At 44.0% G+C, this 15,092-nt stretch overlaps 1 protein-coding gene across 2 annotated transcripts in view; it reads left to right on the top strand.

The window, feature by feature from the left end:
* Positions 1–222: 222 nt before the first annotated feature.
* DTNA (dystrobrevin alpha) overlaps positions 223–15,092 on the top strand; it is a 223,996-nt gene continuing 209,126 nt past the window's right edge. Inside the window, exon 1 of one of the 2 annotated variants that reach the window (XM_066562926.1) lies at positions 223–400. The gene's annotated coding sequence lies outside the window, so the exon portion shown is untranslated. The remainder of the gene's footprint in view (positions 401–15,092) is intronic. The other variant, XM_066562910.1, reaches the window with a different exon arrangement.

Consider the following 15,092-nt stretch of genomic DNA (forward strand, 5'->3'; position numbering starts at 1 on the left):
ACCGCCCCCTCTCCGCCGGTGCTGGCGGGGGAGCGTCTCCCGAGGGGAGCGCCGGGGCCGGGCAGCGGCTTCGCGGCGGCTTCAGCCGGCGAAGGGCGCCGGCGCACCATCGCGGCGCCGGCGCGGTGCGGCGGGCGCGGCTGCGCATCGCGGCGGGGCGGGCGCGGCGGGCGGGCGGCGGGGCAGCTCCTGCGCTGACACCTGCAGCATGTGCCAGGAGCTGCAGCGGCAGCGGCCGCCTCTGCCTCTGCGCGGCGCGGCCGCCCCGCTCCGGCGCCGTGCGCGGCGGCGGCGGAGCAGGAGCAATTCCCGCTCCTCCCGGCGCGTCCCTCCTCCTGCCTGGCACCGTGTGCCGGCGGCGGGTGCACGGTGACCTTACGGAGCGTGCATTACCTCACAGGTAAATATCAGCTGATCCGCCCCGGCGGCGGCGGGAGCAGGCGGCGGCGGGAGCGCACGGAGCCTTGCCGAGGTAGCGATCCCGAGCGGGGCAGCGGGTGCGAGGTGCTGGGCGGGGGGCGCCGCCGCCTGTTGCCGTGTGCCTGTGCGGGGCGGGGGGCGCCGGGGGTTCCCCATGGCACCGTGGTCAGGGGGTGGGGGGCGGCCTCCGGAGGGTGGGCAGGGCGGGGGGCAGCCTCCCTTGTCCCCCACCCTCCCGAGGCCGCCCCCCGTGGGGTCGCACGGCGCTCCCGCCTGTCCCCAGGCGCCGCTGGGGCGCTCCCGGCGTGCGAGTGTGCACTGGCATGCGGCACGGCACTCGCTCCCTGTCGCCCACCCAGCCGCTCCGTGCAGCGGGTCCCGGGGTCCCTGGAGACCACCTGGGGACCCGGTGGGCTGTCCCTGCTCGCCCGCTGTCGCCTCTTGCAGCCGGCTGAGGTAAAAGTGACGAAAGGACGGCGCCCCGCAGCGCAGCAGCGACTGCCTTTACCTGTGCGTTCGCCGGCTCCTTGGCAAACTTTGGTGTTGGGCGGTGAAAATCTCGATCGTTGCAGCCAAACTGGCTTGTTCTACGCTTCCATGCTAGAAACCAGCTACCACCCAAAGTGAAATACTGCTGGCGACCGCCGAATCGGGTACTCAATCACTGGATCCACTTCCCAGCATGGTTGATGTTTTAGTAGTACTTTAGTAGTACTTTAAACAAGGGTGGGAAGCAGTGTGGTCTGGTAATCCTTGGTAGTTACTGGTGACCCAGATGTTAAAAGGAGAGGTTCACCTTAGGTTCAGGTATATAAGCAGCATCGCAAATTTGGTGCTAGTAGGCTTTCAATATACTCTGTTGTGTTTGAAGTTTTGTAACTTGCTGTTCAGTTCTGAACGCTGTACCTCTGCTTCTCTCCTTGTATTTTGGATGTAGAAGTATTTTAATAATGGGGGTAAAGGCACAGATTCTGTGGTTTAACAGTGTCATTAGCTATGGAGCTGTTTCCATAACTTTTACCTGGATACCAGGTTGTGTCTCACACCTGTGACTGCCACATGACCAGACTAATAAAATTATGGCAACCAAAGAGCAGTAAGTGCTAGGTTTTTAAGTCACCCTGGTTTTTGGTTGTCAGAGAGTAAGTGAGCACGAGATAAGAGCCGATGCTATGTCTATTTTAAGTTCATGTCTTTATAGTGCTCCTCAAAAGAGAATGATCCTACTGACACATTTTTGGGTTTCACCTTCCTGTTGGAGTCAAGGTCCTGCATTTATTCAAAGTCTGTATTCATTGCAGTGGACAATTTTGTGGGTTTTTGTGGATTTGGTTTTTTCTTTTTCATAAGACAGTGGTAAAACTCAAAGAACTGAATGCCTCAGAAGAAATCTTGCCTTCCTGTAGAAAAGCACAGATATAATACCATCTCCTGCCTTGACCTCTCAGTGGGATGTAAGTGTAGTCAGAATGAGATGCTATCATCTTGCAGTGGTGGTAGTAAATACAGAATTACATACGTGTGCCCTCTGCCAGCACAAGCAAGTGGATGGTTTGTGCATGTAATGCTCAGTATGTGTGGCTCCCCAGTGGTGTGTAACCATTTCCACGAGCAGTTTTCAGTGTGTTAGTGGTTGTGTGCACCAGTGCCCAGCGTGGCTGAACTGCAGGGTCAACCATCATGGATTCAACTCTCTTTGCAAAGTAGCTCAGGACCCAGTCCTGGTTAGAAACATGTGGCAGTGATCTCTGTGTTCTACAGTAACTCACTGATTCTGTGACTAAAAAACAGAAAAAAAGCACAAGGTGCGTTATGGTAAACTGCTGGATACCAATCCCTTAAGGTTTAGAGCAAGGTGAAGGATGAATTGTTTTGTTTGGCTTTTGAAGGCTTATACCTTTATTAATTATGTCCTTATTTTCCACAGTAGTATGCTGTCAGACTGTAGAGTAGATTGTCTCCTCTTACACATTTTGCCCAGTATAAATCCATTCAGAATTGCCTATAAGGGTCAGCACTGATATAACTTCCATTCCAGGCAAATAATCAGATATAATTGCACTGAAATCAATGAATATATACAGACATGAAGCTGTGAGAAGAAAATGGGCCTCATGGTGTTTTATATTTCTATAGTTGAAAGCCAGAAATAGCTGTCATAAATACAGCGTGTCCTTTTGGAAGAAACAGTCAATGCCTACCTTAGAGTTGTTCAAAGTTTCTTGTGTTTCAGCAGCCTTGGGTTAGAGAAGTGAAAGCAGCAGTCTTGCAATGAGAACTTTTTCAGAGAAACTTTTTGTTCCAGTAGCTAATCTCCTTCTTAATTCCATGTTGTTAATCTTAGCGTGTCCATATTGACACTATTAACATTTGGAAAGGACTGCTTTCTCAAACAGGGTTCCTTGAGTGTTTTGCCAGGTGTACTAGGGTTAATTCCAATTACTGTATTTTAAACTGCTGCTCTTTACATTAGTTATATATATTTCTATCTCTAGGCTTAACAGCAAGATGCAAGTGGTATGGAATGTTACATTCCAAAAAGTTCTGCAGTGCAAATGGGGATTGTAGTTGATGGGTAGGTCTGACATGTACTGCATGACTTGTCATGTTTTTCCTGGAGAGAGGGGAGTCTTGGGTCTGAGTCACCATGGAAGAACATGGAGCCCCGTAGGCATAAAACTGGTGCAGTGGAGTGATGAGTCAGATCTCTTATCTTGAATTTCGGTATTATGTGGTATTCATGCATGGGCTGCCTCACATCCATTGTGCACCTAGGCAAGTAACTAACAGGCAGAGAAGTCACCTAATCAGACCTCTGACTCGCCTTTTCTTTGCAAAGTTGGTCCTACTTCTATGGAAATAAAAGGCTGCTGGTTAGGATCATGCAGGAAATCATGGTGTATTAACCTGTGGAGCAAATCAGCTGTGCCAGGCTATACCCAGTCATTTCTTACATTGTTTCAAGTCCATGTAATACAACCTAATACTTTAATTTTCACTTTTTGTGCTTTAGACTTCAACCAGCTTTTTCAGACTTCTGGAACCGGATAAAGAATAGCAGAGTAAGAGCAGTGTTGGATCTTCATAGACCCCAGTATTTGTTAAGCTAAATGACTTTTCATGAGCATTGCTGTGGAGCGTCAGTATTGTTTCTTTTTCCAGAGGAAACTGATATAACTGCTAAGCTAACAAAAATAATTGATATTTCTTAGAAGTGGTAGCCTCAGAAATATGTTAAACAGCAAGAGTGAAGATTTGCCCACGCAGCTGTTTTTGGAAAAAAAACAAAGCCTTACATCAGAGGTGTCTTCACTTAGACACTTACTGTGAGCTTCCTTGAATAGCAGTCATTAATAACGCTATCTTCTCAAGCTAATGGAGCATGAAGGTTTCTTGATTTATAATCATTTGGGAGCAGATGCTTGAAATTCTGTCCACTTACACAAACAGCACAAGAATGACACTTTAGCTGAAAATCGGAGGGAGGCAGGGGGAAATTATGTGTGGGACTATCAGAATGGCTTGAAAAGTGTAATGCAATGTCTCCCTCTCCAATGTCATTACAAAAGCTACGAGAGGGACTGTGTTTGGAAAAAATTACATGAGGTTTCTGTTTGAAAATCGTAGCAGAACATTATTATCTGTATATTTTTAATCTCCTGTGTGTAGCCAGTTGCCATATTGTGATTGCTGCAGATGTTAGTGCTGGTTTTGGGGTAGGGTGTGTGTGTGTGTGTTCACGGTCTTGCAAAAAAGAGCTGTCTTCTCACATTGCCTTAAATTGGGAAACTGTTACAATGAAGACATATGGAAAACCATATAGGAAAGATGTGCAAATTTAGATCTAAATTGTACAAATTCCAATTAAAGGGTAAATGCTTCATCTGTTTTTAAGTTAGATGCATCTATTGTATTCTTTAGCTGTATAGATATCTAGTGTCACTTGTGGAGAAATCAGTGCAGGCAAGGTTTAGTGGTCTCAGCAACTGAGATAAAATGCCAAGCCACTTGTAAGAACTTGGAACTTTCAGTGGTCTTTGTATGCTGGTGTGGAGATGACCAAATCTGAGACTAATTGCCCTGATGCTGTTCACTTCAGTAGAGCCAGGTTTTTGACCTGCTGCTTAAGACAGACAGTGTCTGGGGGCATGTGTTTCGTATGGGGCAAAATCCTTCCCTCAATTACGATGACATAAATCCAGTCTTTGTGTATTTTCTCCATCCCACTGAAGAGAGAAGGAGATCACAACTGTTCAGCTTACCTATGGCATATCCACAGCTGCTGCTAGGGACTATAATTGTTTCATGCAGAGCCTGTACTATAAAATGTGTGACGTCATCTCCTCTTGGAAGCACTGTATTTGTACTGATTATGTGAGAAGCATCACTGACAGTTCACATGCCTGTGCATATGCCACAAGGACCCAGAGGGAAATCCTGAGCCGTACCTTTTATTGTACAGAGGCTGCTGCATTTTTATAGGTGTGCTCTCTCTGTATAGGCAGAACAGCCTGTAAAGGGAAATGCAGCGATTTCACTTTTGAACAATTTGAATTGTTCAAAAGAGATTACAACTTAACAGAATTCCATCCTATAACATACAAAGTACAAAAATAAAGGCTCTTTTCAGTTAAATCTTTCACCAGATTGATGTCAAGAAGCAATACAGTATCTCAAATTATTTGGTCTTTTTTAATCTTCTTAGCTGGAAGAGATGTCAGGAGAGCCATTCAAAATTGAAGTAGAAGATACATGCGGAATTTCCTCCTGTAGTGGTCTGGATGTCTGCTTATTTTGCTTAAGAAGAAATTCAGACTTTAGAAGCACACTTGATTTTCTTTTCTCTTGGTGCTGACAAGCTCTGCCTTGGCTTAGTTGTCTAAAGAGGTAACGGCAGTTAAAATGTCATGTGACGGAAATGTCTATAAACTGTTTTGTGATGTAATTATCGTAATGTAAGATTTTTCTGACCTGATTAAAATCAACAGGGGAAAGAAACTTGAGGCATTGTCTTTAGCTTTTCAAAAGTTCAGCTGGGACTCTTTCCTGACCACTGAGTCCTCACACAGTGCGTGTGAATGGAGGCTCATTTAACTGGTAAAACTCCTCCATAGTGAAGTTTGACGATGTTGATTTAAATAAAAGCATGATAATATTTTGCCCTTGGGCATTCCTGGGGAGCAGAGGAGCTGCTGGTTTAGTGCCAGAATTTGCTTGTCATACTTACGGGTGAATAGACCCATTGAACAGTGAGACCACATTGAACTGTTCATCCTGGCTTGTGCAGGGAGGCGGAGCTGTGTTTGCATCCTACTTAACACCAGTGAGGGTGGGGTAAGCTGATTCCAGCCATGAGGAATAGCACCTTGAGAGGTTCTAAAGCAGGCTTCTAGTGGCCAAGTTCACAGGTGACTGGAGGAAAAGAAAAGTAGAAGATAACATGCCAGGAAATGTTGCATTATTCTTGTCATTGAGAGATTAAAACCCCAATGCAAAGCATGACCCACCTCTCTTCACGTAGTGTAAGTGTAAAAGTGAAGGTCAGCATTAAACAGAAATGTGAGAGGGAGCAGCGTGTGCAAGATGATCCTCCTGGAAAGATCTGGGCTGAATTGAAGATCTGATGCATGTAGGTCTGATCTGGACTGCTGGTTCCCGGGCAGCTGGAGTTACTCACCATGTCTGCACGCGTGTGGAAGGAGCTGCCTTTTGTAGGCCATTTGTCTATGCCCTTATGCCTCACAGAATCGCCCTCTATAGTGGCTATTTACATCTATTGAGTCGTCTCACAATTACCCTGTTGTACTTGATTGGTGCCAAAGTCAAGTTAAGTGATGGCTGGCCTGTGCTCAGCCACAGCAGCATTGTCTGCCATAATCACCTCCACAAAGTGGGGCTGGATCACAGTCTGAAGTACCAGTCAGCTCTCCTCTTTTCTTTCCCCTTTGAAATCTTCTTTGCTTTGGCGTGCGTGCCAATGGTTGTGCTCCTGTGGTGTGCCACACAAACGTGAGTGGCACTGGAAGGCTTTGGTCCCTGCAGAAAGGAGGGCTCCTGGCTGCCCACCAAAGTCCGTCACCGCTTGACAGCTCCGCTTTAGCGAAAGGGACCGACCAACGTCCCGGTGGGCACGGTGCCAGCCTGGCAGATGGGCTCAGTGTGGGCAGCCAGCAGAGCACATACATGTGTGTAGATGTAGATAATTGTATGGATGGGCATAATAAATAGGCATCTCTGCAATTTGGGAAAAGCTGCCGAAGTGAACGGCTGAGTAGCAAAGCAACAAGCCTGAAGAGAGACTTCTTTTGGACATGGGGCATGTCAGTGTGCTGAGAGGAAGGATCTGTGCTTTCCTTGTTGCTCTCTGCTTGCAGTTCTGCAGATTATGTAATAAACAAAGGAGGCTATTTAGTCTTTTGAATCTAGGCACTCTTGTAACAACTGGGAATGTGGAAAATGACACTTCACTGCACTGAATTTCCTTACAAACCACTTGGAGCTTGCTACCAGCTCAGATTCTACCAACACAGTTACTGGTACAGCATGAGATCAGTGGGAATTTGTGCTTGCCATACTTTTTGTTTTGAATCGTGTTTTAAAGTGTGAAATACTATAGTCAACAAGAGTTGTGTGGAAATCACTTGTCAGTACAAAACTTTCTTTGTAGGTGATAGCTTCCAAAATCTTCGTGTAGTTAGCTAGACTCCCTAGCTAAGTCCCTTCCATGGATGGCAGTCAGCTAACACATGCAGGCCATATATTATTTGATAGTTAAATACATAGAATTCTTTTGAAGATGTTAACATTAGCTGTATCTCTGCAGAAAGGACATAGGAAAGCTAGGTGACTTGAACTTGTCTGCACATGGACTTGGTTGCAGAAGCACATCACCCTTGAGCTCATTTCCCTAATTTTATAGATGTGGTGCTGGAGAATCACCTGGCCTTGCTGCCTTAGGGCACCCAGGTTTCTTGCTTGAAGGTCCAGCTCTCACTAGGAGAGAGCACTTGTGGACTGCAGAATGAATAGCATCACATACCCAGCTGGAAATTGCCATGGTCTTCTCTCAAAATTCTGGAAGGTCTGTGGATGCAGTTTTTTTGAGCTGGTAAGGCAAACCAAGGATCTGTGATTTTTGGCAAAATCCGTAATGAACTCTGGATACTCTCAGTATAAAAGTAGAGATTCAGCTTTATCTTTCTAGGATCCTTAAGTTAGATTATCTGGAATTACTGGGATAAGAAAAATCTTTTCTCAAATCCTGGAAATAAATGACATTTGCCAGATCTAATATAATCCCTTTATGCTTAACCCGAAGACATGGCAACTGCCTGTGTGACTCCCAAATCAGGTACTGCTGATTTCTAAGTGCACACAGTCCACAGAGAAATTTTGCAAGCCAGCACATTAAATGCACTGGGGCAGACCTGGGGAGTGTGTTTTGGCTTAAAGAACAGGACCAGGCTTTTGCTGGGGACTGACCTACCTGGAAAGGTGTTAAAAATGAGTGTGAGGAAAGCACTATTCTGAAGAGGGGAAATAATGAGGTAATTTCTTAGGGCATGGATTTTAAAAAGCAATTAAAACTTCTGCAGGTTTCAGAGGTAGGTATTTGCTCCTATAGTGGAAATGATAACACCATTCCTGGTCTGGGTATGATGTCTGACGTGTATACACACTTTTATTAACTTCTTACTCTTTTTTTTAGGCTTCCAGACATGTTTACTTTGTGACTCTGCTCATTTTTTCCCCTTCTTAAATATTAACCAGAACAAGCAGTTTAATGGTGGTGTGCACTAGTTAATGGGAACTACAGAAATTTAAATCCCCTGTGTTGGAATTCTGCAAGTTTTGACTCATTTAATCCCTCTCTCCTTAGCCCACATCTACCATTTCCCTTTGTGCAGGCTAGTAGGAATACAGCTTTTAAGTCTCAAGGGGTTTTTATCAGTTTCTTATCACTTGCCTTCAGCTGCTTCTGGTGGGACTGTTAGAAAAACACAGGTGTAGTCCTTCAAAGGACTGGGAGAGGACAAAGGGATAGGAAAACAGGATGCAGGAGGAGGAGGAGATTGATTGTTAAAAGGGGAATGTGGGATGGAGAAAAATAGTATGTGAAAGGAGAAAAAAAAATGCAAAAGGGAAGGGTAGAAGAAAAAAAGCCTGAAAACAGCAAAAAGAAAAGAAGGAAGGAGAGGAAAGGAGAAAAAACCCCAACCAGATCATCTGGTGAGAAGGATGTACTGTGTTAATTAAAATTAGTACATGCTCCAGCTAGGTTCCTTTTCTCTTAACATGACAGAGCAGAACTGATTTTGCAAAGGCTTATTTGGCAAAGAGTCTCATTTGACCTTACAGGACTACTTGCAGGAGGAATTCTCTCGAGACGAGCAGTGTGAGCAGTAGCAGGGTCAGTTTGCTGGGTTTTTCAAGCCCACAGACAGGACATTGGCAGAGGAACTGCATCAGGCCGTGCTCTGTATAACCTTCTGCAGAGAAAGGTGATACACACTGTAAATACTGCAATATTAGAGTGACTCAAAAAGTACTCCCTGTTTCTCTAGACAGATGCAGAAGATTTTAAAGCAGTCAGTGTTTGTGAACACTATGTTTCTTAAAAGGCACTTTGCTAATTTTTCCTTCATTACCACTGTTCATCTAGTCATATCAAGACTCAAATTATTATGGACAACTGCATGAACTTTTTTGCACAGAAAAGGTACACAGTAGCTGTTGTACACGGTAGTAACTTAAAATGGAGCTACTTAGTATATTTCTCTGCACTAAGCACTAGCCAGTATCCTTGGAAGAAGAGGTTTCACCTTCATGTTTTGGTGAGAGGTATGTTTCATTTGACCCATTGTGGTGGTCTTTATTTCCACAGGGAATGCTACCTTTCTGATACCTTGGGATCCCTATATTATCCCTATTTGCATTTACACATCATTGTTACCTATCTTCATTTTGAAGACAAACTGGCAGAAAGATAATTATTCTTGCACAATTTGTGGTAGTTTTTTTTTTTTTTTCTTTCAGCATATGAAAGCATATAGCAGGGCTTACAAAACTCTCTTGATTTGTTGTAGGCAATCAGACTTTTGATGGTGCACTTGACTATCAGAACAAATTACTTCTTTACCATAAGCTCCGTGCCAAATAATGAATGTAATGTTAGTGGGCTTAGTGAAGCAGTGGGTTATATTACAGTGACTGCAAAGCATGAAAACCTACTGTGTCTTTCTGTCATAAAAAGGCCCTGTCTGTGCTGTAGATCCTGTGAAGAATTTGTAGAGATACTTGAAAGGATAAAACACTGTATAAATTCCTAAAGTTCAAAGAGAAAATACCACTCAGGATAAAAAAGGGAGCTTAGCCCAGCAGCAGCTTAACCATATATGACAGATCTAGTGCTAAGTCCTGCGCCATCAATGCAAATGCTTCTGGAGTTCACCAAGTAGCCACATGGAAAGACTAGAACAAAGGCTTTGAGGATACTGACCTGGGGAGAGGGGCAGAAATAAAAGGCACATGCTTCCCAATAAATGACTCTTATTCTCTGGGCAGGGTGCAAACAGGGAAGGTTTAAGACGTGCACAGCTCGATTTGTATTGCGTTTCCTGTGAAAATTACTTTTGAAGGCATTAATGTGTTTGTCTGTATTTCTGTGCAAGTATTATGCTATAAATAAAATTGGGAACCATGAAAGTTGGGCATCCTGCTAGAATAAGATAGGGAAAGGTCACACCAGGCCTAAACAACACTCTCTTGAATGTTGAGTTAAAAAAAAATCATTAGCTATGACCTCCTTTGGTTGCCATATAATGACGTGAACATTTGATCAAACCTGATCACACTTAGGCCAGGAGGGTAATCAAAAATGCAGTGAGAAGGCTGGTTTAGAGGTCACACTGCATCTAGATACTTCCCTTTGACCTTCAGTTGCCTCTATACATGTCCTGGACCCAGCTGTTTCCCTGTCTTGCCAGCTCCACACAGAAACATCCCATATTAGAGTCATGCCTCACGCTGGCCTCCCTCCTTCCCCCTGCAGCTGCTTCTGTGTCCTCTTGTCCTGTGCAAGCCCAAGGATCCTCTCCTGTCCTGCCAGTGGCACCTGGATTTAAGCTGCTCTGTCTTAACCACTGCTGCACGTTGAGTGTGGATGGCCTGTGACCCTGCAAATCATCTCACTAATTATTTGCACTGCTTGTCACACAGAGTGACACAAACCCTGGTGGCTTTGGCAGGTTGCTGTCACCATAGATGTGCAGGGACAGCTTGTACAAGTGTCCAAGGAGAGGGATGACACAACAGTGTTTTAGCAGCTCTGCTGGTACCAGGTTTCAGACTTTGTACCCAGTGCTCAGTCTTGTTTCAAATAGTGAAGGTAGGAAGTGATCTTCTACCTGAAGACCTTAATGTTAAATAAAATGAAATGGAAACATTTCATGCTAAGTGCAGTCCTAGGAAAGGTGTGAGGTTGTAGTCCCTGCTGTGAGATGAGCATGCTTGTTACAGGCCATATTGTAGCTTTCTGGCCCTTCTTGGTGACCACAGGGGTAGAAATGGTTCATACTGCTTTTGTTTGTCCATAGGAAAAGGAGGAAAGATGGTGCTGCATCTCCATTCTGAAGCTAAAGTATAGGCTAAAGGTATTCTTTTTTTCCCATGGATTTAGGGTTTTTTAAGGAGACTGCAGCAGTGTATTCTAAGCAGTCACAGGAGCTTTAATGACAGCTGTTTTGCTTGAAAGCCTGTATCTGTCAGTGTCTGTAACATGGTTTGATGTAATCCTTCGGATTTCGTCATGTTGAAAAAAGCTGCAGAGTCTTCTTTGCCTACCAAAACACATTTAACAGTTGAAATTTTAGCAGTGAATATTTCTAAAACCTGCCATTTTGTACATACTGTGTTTGATGATCCTACTGTTTACGTATTTTAATACATCTCTTACCTTAATCTGAACATCCAGTTAAGGACATGGATGAAGAAAATAGGGTAGTTTAGAAGAAACAGAAATAGAAATAAAGTAATACTAGCAGAAACCTCAGTAGTCCCATATGTCTATGCCATTTGATGCTCAAAACCAAGAAAAAGATTTAAAAACAAAGTTGTCTTTCAGAGCAGACCTTATGCCTATGAGTCAATGTCATCTTACTACTCAGGTGTCAAGAAGGTTTGTCCTTGAAACCCAGATTTCTGTTACATACGCTGACATGTGTTTTGCAAGACCTTGGAATTACACAAGGGAAGGAGAGCTGGAAGCTGCTGCCAGAGCTACAAATGGTCACAGTTATCCCATGAACCTTCAATTCCCTGAGCTCTGGGGCTGCAGATGGTAGCCCTGGGTCTGCAGGCAGGGCTGCAGTGGCTGCCCCTTTGGTCAGCTGGGGAAGTGCAGGTGTACCACTGAGAGCAGGATGCAGATGTTATCCTTCTTTTGATGTCAGCAGCTGGGCTGTTGCTCACCTCCTTTTTTTTTTTTTTTCCCCAAAATGCTGCACATTTTCTCAAGCAGGAATGCTTGAGAGGGAATGGTGTTGAATGGTGTGGTGGGTCCTGTGGCTGCCTCCTCGCTCAGAATGCAGAGGAGAGTAGGGATATGGGACCTGACCTTAGCACTCCTGAGTTGGCTATTAGGAAACCAACCAGGGCACTTGAATTCACTGCTGTTTTTGTTCCAGGGGATTCTCTGTGGCCTCTGCTTAACAGAGAGAAAAAGTGGTGTTGTCCCATTGGTATTACAGTTTGCATCCTAATTTGTTGAAACCAACATGCCAAGTTGTGAAGAAACTTGTTTCATCAGATCCAGTTACCCGATATTATCAGAATCTAGCTGGTTGGCTCTCAAGGGGCTTTGGGAGGGGGAAAAGGTGTTTGGTTTTTCATGGTGGTATTCTTCCTTGCTTTTCTTTGTTTTAACTTCTTTTGCTGAAATGACAGTAAAGCTTGCATTTTGTTGTAGTTAGCTCTTCACACATCTATTTCCATTTAAGGAGTGCAAGATACTGGGCCAATCTACATTTTTCAAGTGGTCTTCAAACACAGTAATCAAGAACAATGTGTTGCTTTGTTTGCAAAACCCCAGACCAAAAGTTTATCACTTCCTTGTCTCTGACAGCCTCACAGCAGTGGAACTTCCTGGACCTCTTGCTGTCTCCTTGGCTAAGTCCAAAAATCCCTTGTTAACATGGGGTTAAAAATTCATTAAGAATATATTTGCTCTTTATGCTTTACCTCAAATTGTATTATAGTTTTACATGGAAAGAGCACATCAGTGATTGGAACATAATTTAGGAAGAGTTTTAAATGGTGTTAGAGTGTTTAAATTGAAGCTCCAGCACACAGTCCTTGAATTATCAAAACATTTGTTAGTGCTTGTTATGTGAGCAGTGTGGCTAGAAGCTCAGACCTTGAAAAGGCCTTTACTGTTTTTTTTTCACAGCTTATTTTTCAGAGTTTATTCCTTTTGTTTCCTTTTATTTTTGTTTTTAAAGACGATCCTCCCCTACCCTGCAAGAGCTGAGTGTTTGATGTGACTTTGTTTTGGAAAGTGGTGGCACCCACTTGCATGCTATTTGTGAATTGTCAATGTCATTAGATATTAAGGTGTTTAGCTTGATTTGGAAATACAAGGTTCTGCTCTGTGTTGTCTGTGCATCTGTATTAACAGTCTCCTAACTGTTGTGTTTTTCTCCTTGGTAAGTATTCCTAGCAGCAACTCCCACAGCAGTTCCTTCTAAAACTTCAGCATTTGTAACTGTACTGTTACCATTGGGTTTTTTAATATTCTATTTTTAAATCTCCCTTTTAAAAACAAAACACATGGAACAGTTATCAAGAAATGTAGCAAAAAAACCTACCCTAGCTCCTAAGCCTTTTAAGCAAAATACAAAGCAGTACAGCTAATCTGTGCCTTCTCATACAAAAGGAGAATGTAACACACAATCTAGGCAGTAGATCCTTAGCTCCAGAAATTCATACAGCTCCAGTAAAGTCACTCTTAAGGGAATCTCCTATGACTGTTCCCTGTGTGTTCCCTGTGAAACGTTCAGTGCATACACTGGGGTCGGATCAAATCACAGCTGCACCAGAGAAGGGAAATAGGTGCCTGAAGATATACAGACATGCATGTCTGCAAAGGTGAGGTGACAGGATTTCTTAGCATACTAGGGAGAGTTGGTAAGGGAGGAGCCAGTGATAATAGAAAAAAAAAGGAAAAAAAGTAAGGAATGAACAACAGGCTTTCTGTAATTACTTGTAGAGTGTATCACAAAAACACAACTGCAAAGAGTAAATCAATGTCCTAAGAACAAAGATTGCAATGGTCAGAGTCCCTTTCAAAAGGTGTGGAGTCCATGCCTGCCTTAATGCCAGAGGGACATGTTGCAGTAGGGGGGGATATTTTGAAATCCAAGAATTGTTCTTTTCTTCTCAGTGACCTGACTGAGGATGAACACATTTCCCATTTCTAACTGGAGTATACTAAGTCAGCTCATAAGTCAACCAGTGTCTCACTGTGGGGCTTTTAAGGTGGGAGTTCATCCATTGTTTTATTTACCAGCCATATTTATTTGTCTTTAGTATTTAACTATTGCATTCCCAGATAACACTGGTCACTGCTAAAAGTAATGACTTGTTTTTTTCAGATTTAAGTGTATTTAATAACACTGTCAAATAGCAAATGTTTCTATTTCTGTCAGTACGCCTCCTTTTTAGCTCTTGCAGCACAAGTAGGGAAAAATGCTATCATGAAAACTTTGGGAGCTGATATTAGAGCTGACTTTCTGTGGGAAGTTTTATGTGCAATCCCAGGTGGTTCAGCATGACTGAGATGCCAAGTTAGCCCTGGGTGCAGAGGGAAGGCTTCAAGGCCGAATGATAAGAAGTTATGTCCTTCCATGTTTTGTCCACTTACATCCTCCTTTTTTCCTATCTGACTACTTCAGATGGACAAAATAACTGGCAAACATTTTTTCTTGTTTGTTTTTTAAGCGGTCTTGAACTGACAAGACAAGAAATCCTTAGACCAAAGGACAGTATTTTTGAGAAGGTTGCAAATGTCTGAAAGTAGAGACACAGAATATATTTACCTCAGCTGTGATTTTACTGCCATAATAAGATTTTTTTTTTGCTTTGCTGCATACACCAGGACTTTAAGATTATGCTAGCTTATGCTGAGCTAAATCCAGATATGGGATTTGGTTGTAAAATGTACAAGGAGAGGTTTGTGTCTGCAAAAAGTCCCTACAATCCCCTTTCCACGAGAGGATATTAGCAGGTTGAAAGGAATCCATTGCACAGTGCTTCTGTGCAATCCTGGCTGAATTAATTGTGACCTTGCTTTTCACACCCCTGCAAGGCTCCTGAGGATCCAGAGGGTAACTTCACTGGGCTTCTTCCAGATGGCAGTGCTCTTTCCCTGCAGGTGTTTTGGTGTTGCTGAAGCTCATGTTGAGCAGATGTATGTGAACAAGCCGGTGAGCGATGCTCTCCTCTGCTTCGTGCATCTCTGCCGTGCTGTCCATGGCAGGAGCTGCAGGAGAGGCACCTCCTGAGCCTGGACAGCCCACACCAAAGGTCACCCACCCACACCCTGTGTGCTCCTGAGCAAACCCTCGTGCTCCCCCTCAGTAGGAGCATCCACAATGGCTGGAGCTTAACTACTATCA

Source organism: Molothrus aeneus, chromosome 1, assembly GCF_037042795.1.
Source record: "Molothrus aeneus isolate 106 chromosome 1, BPBGC_Maene_1.0, whole genome shotgun sequence".
NCBI classification, from domain to species: Eukaryota; Metazoa; Chordata; class Aves; order Passeriformes; family Icteridae; genus Molothrus; species Molothrus aeneus.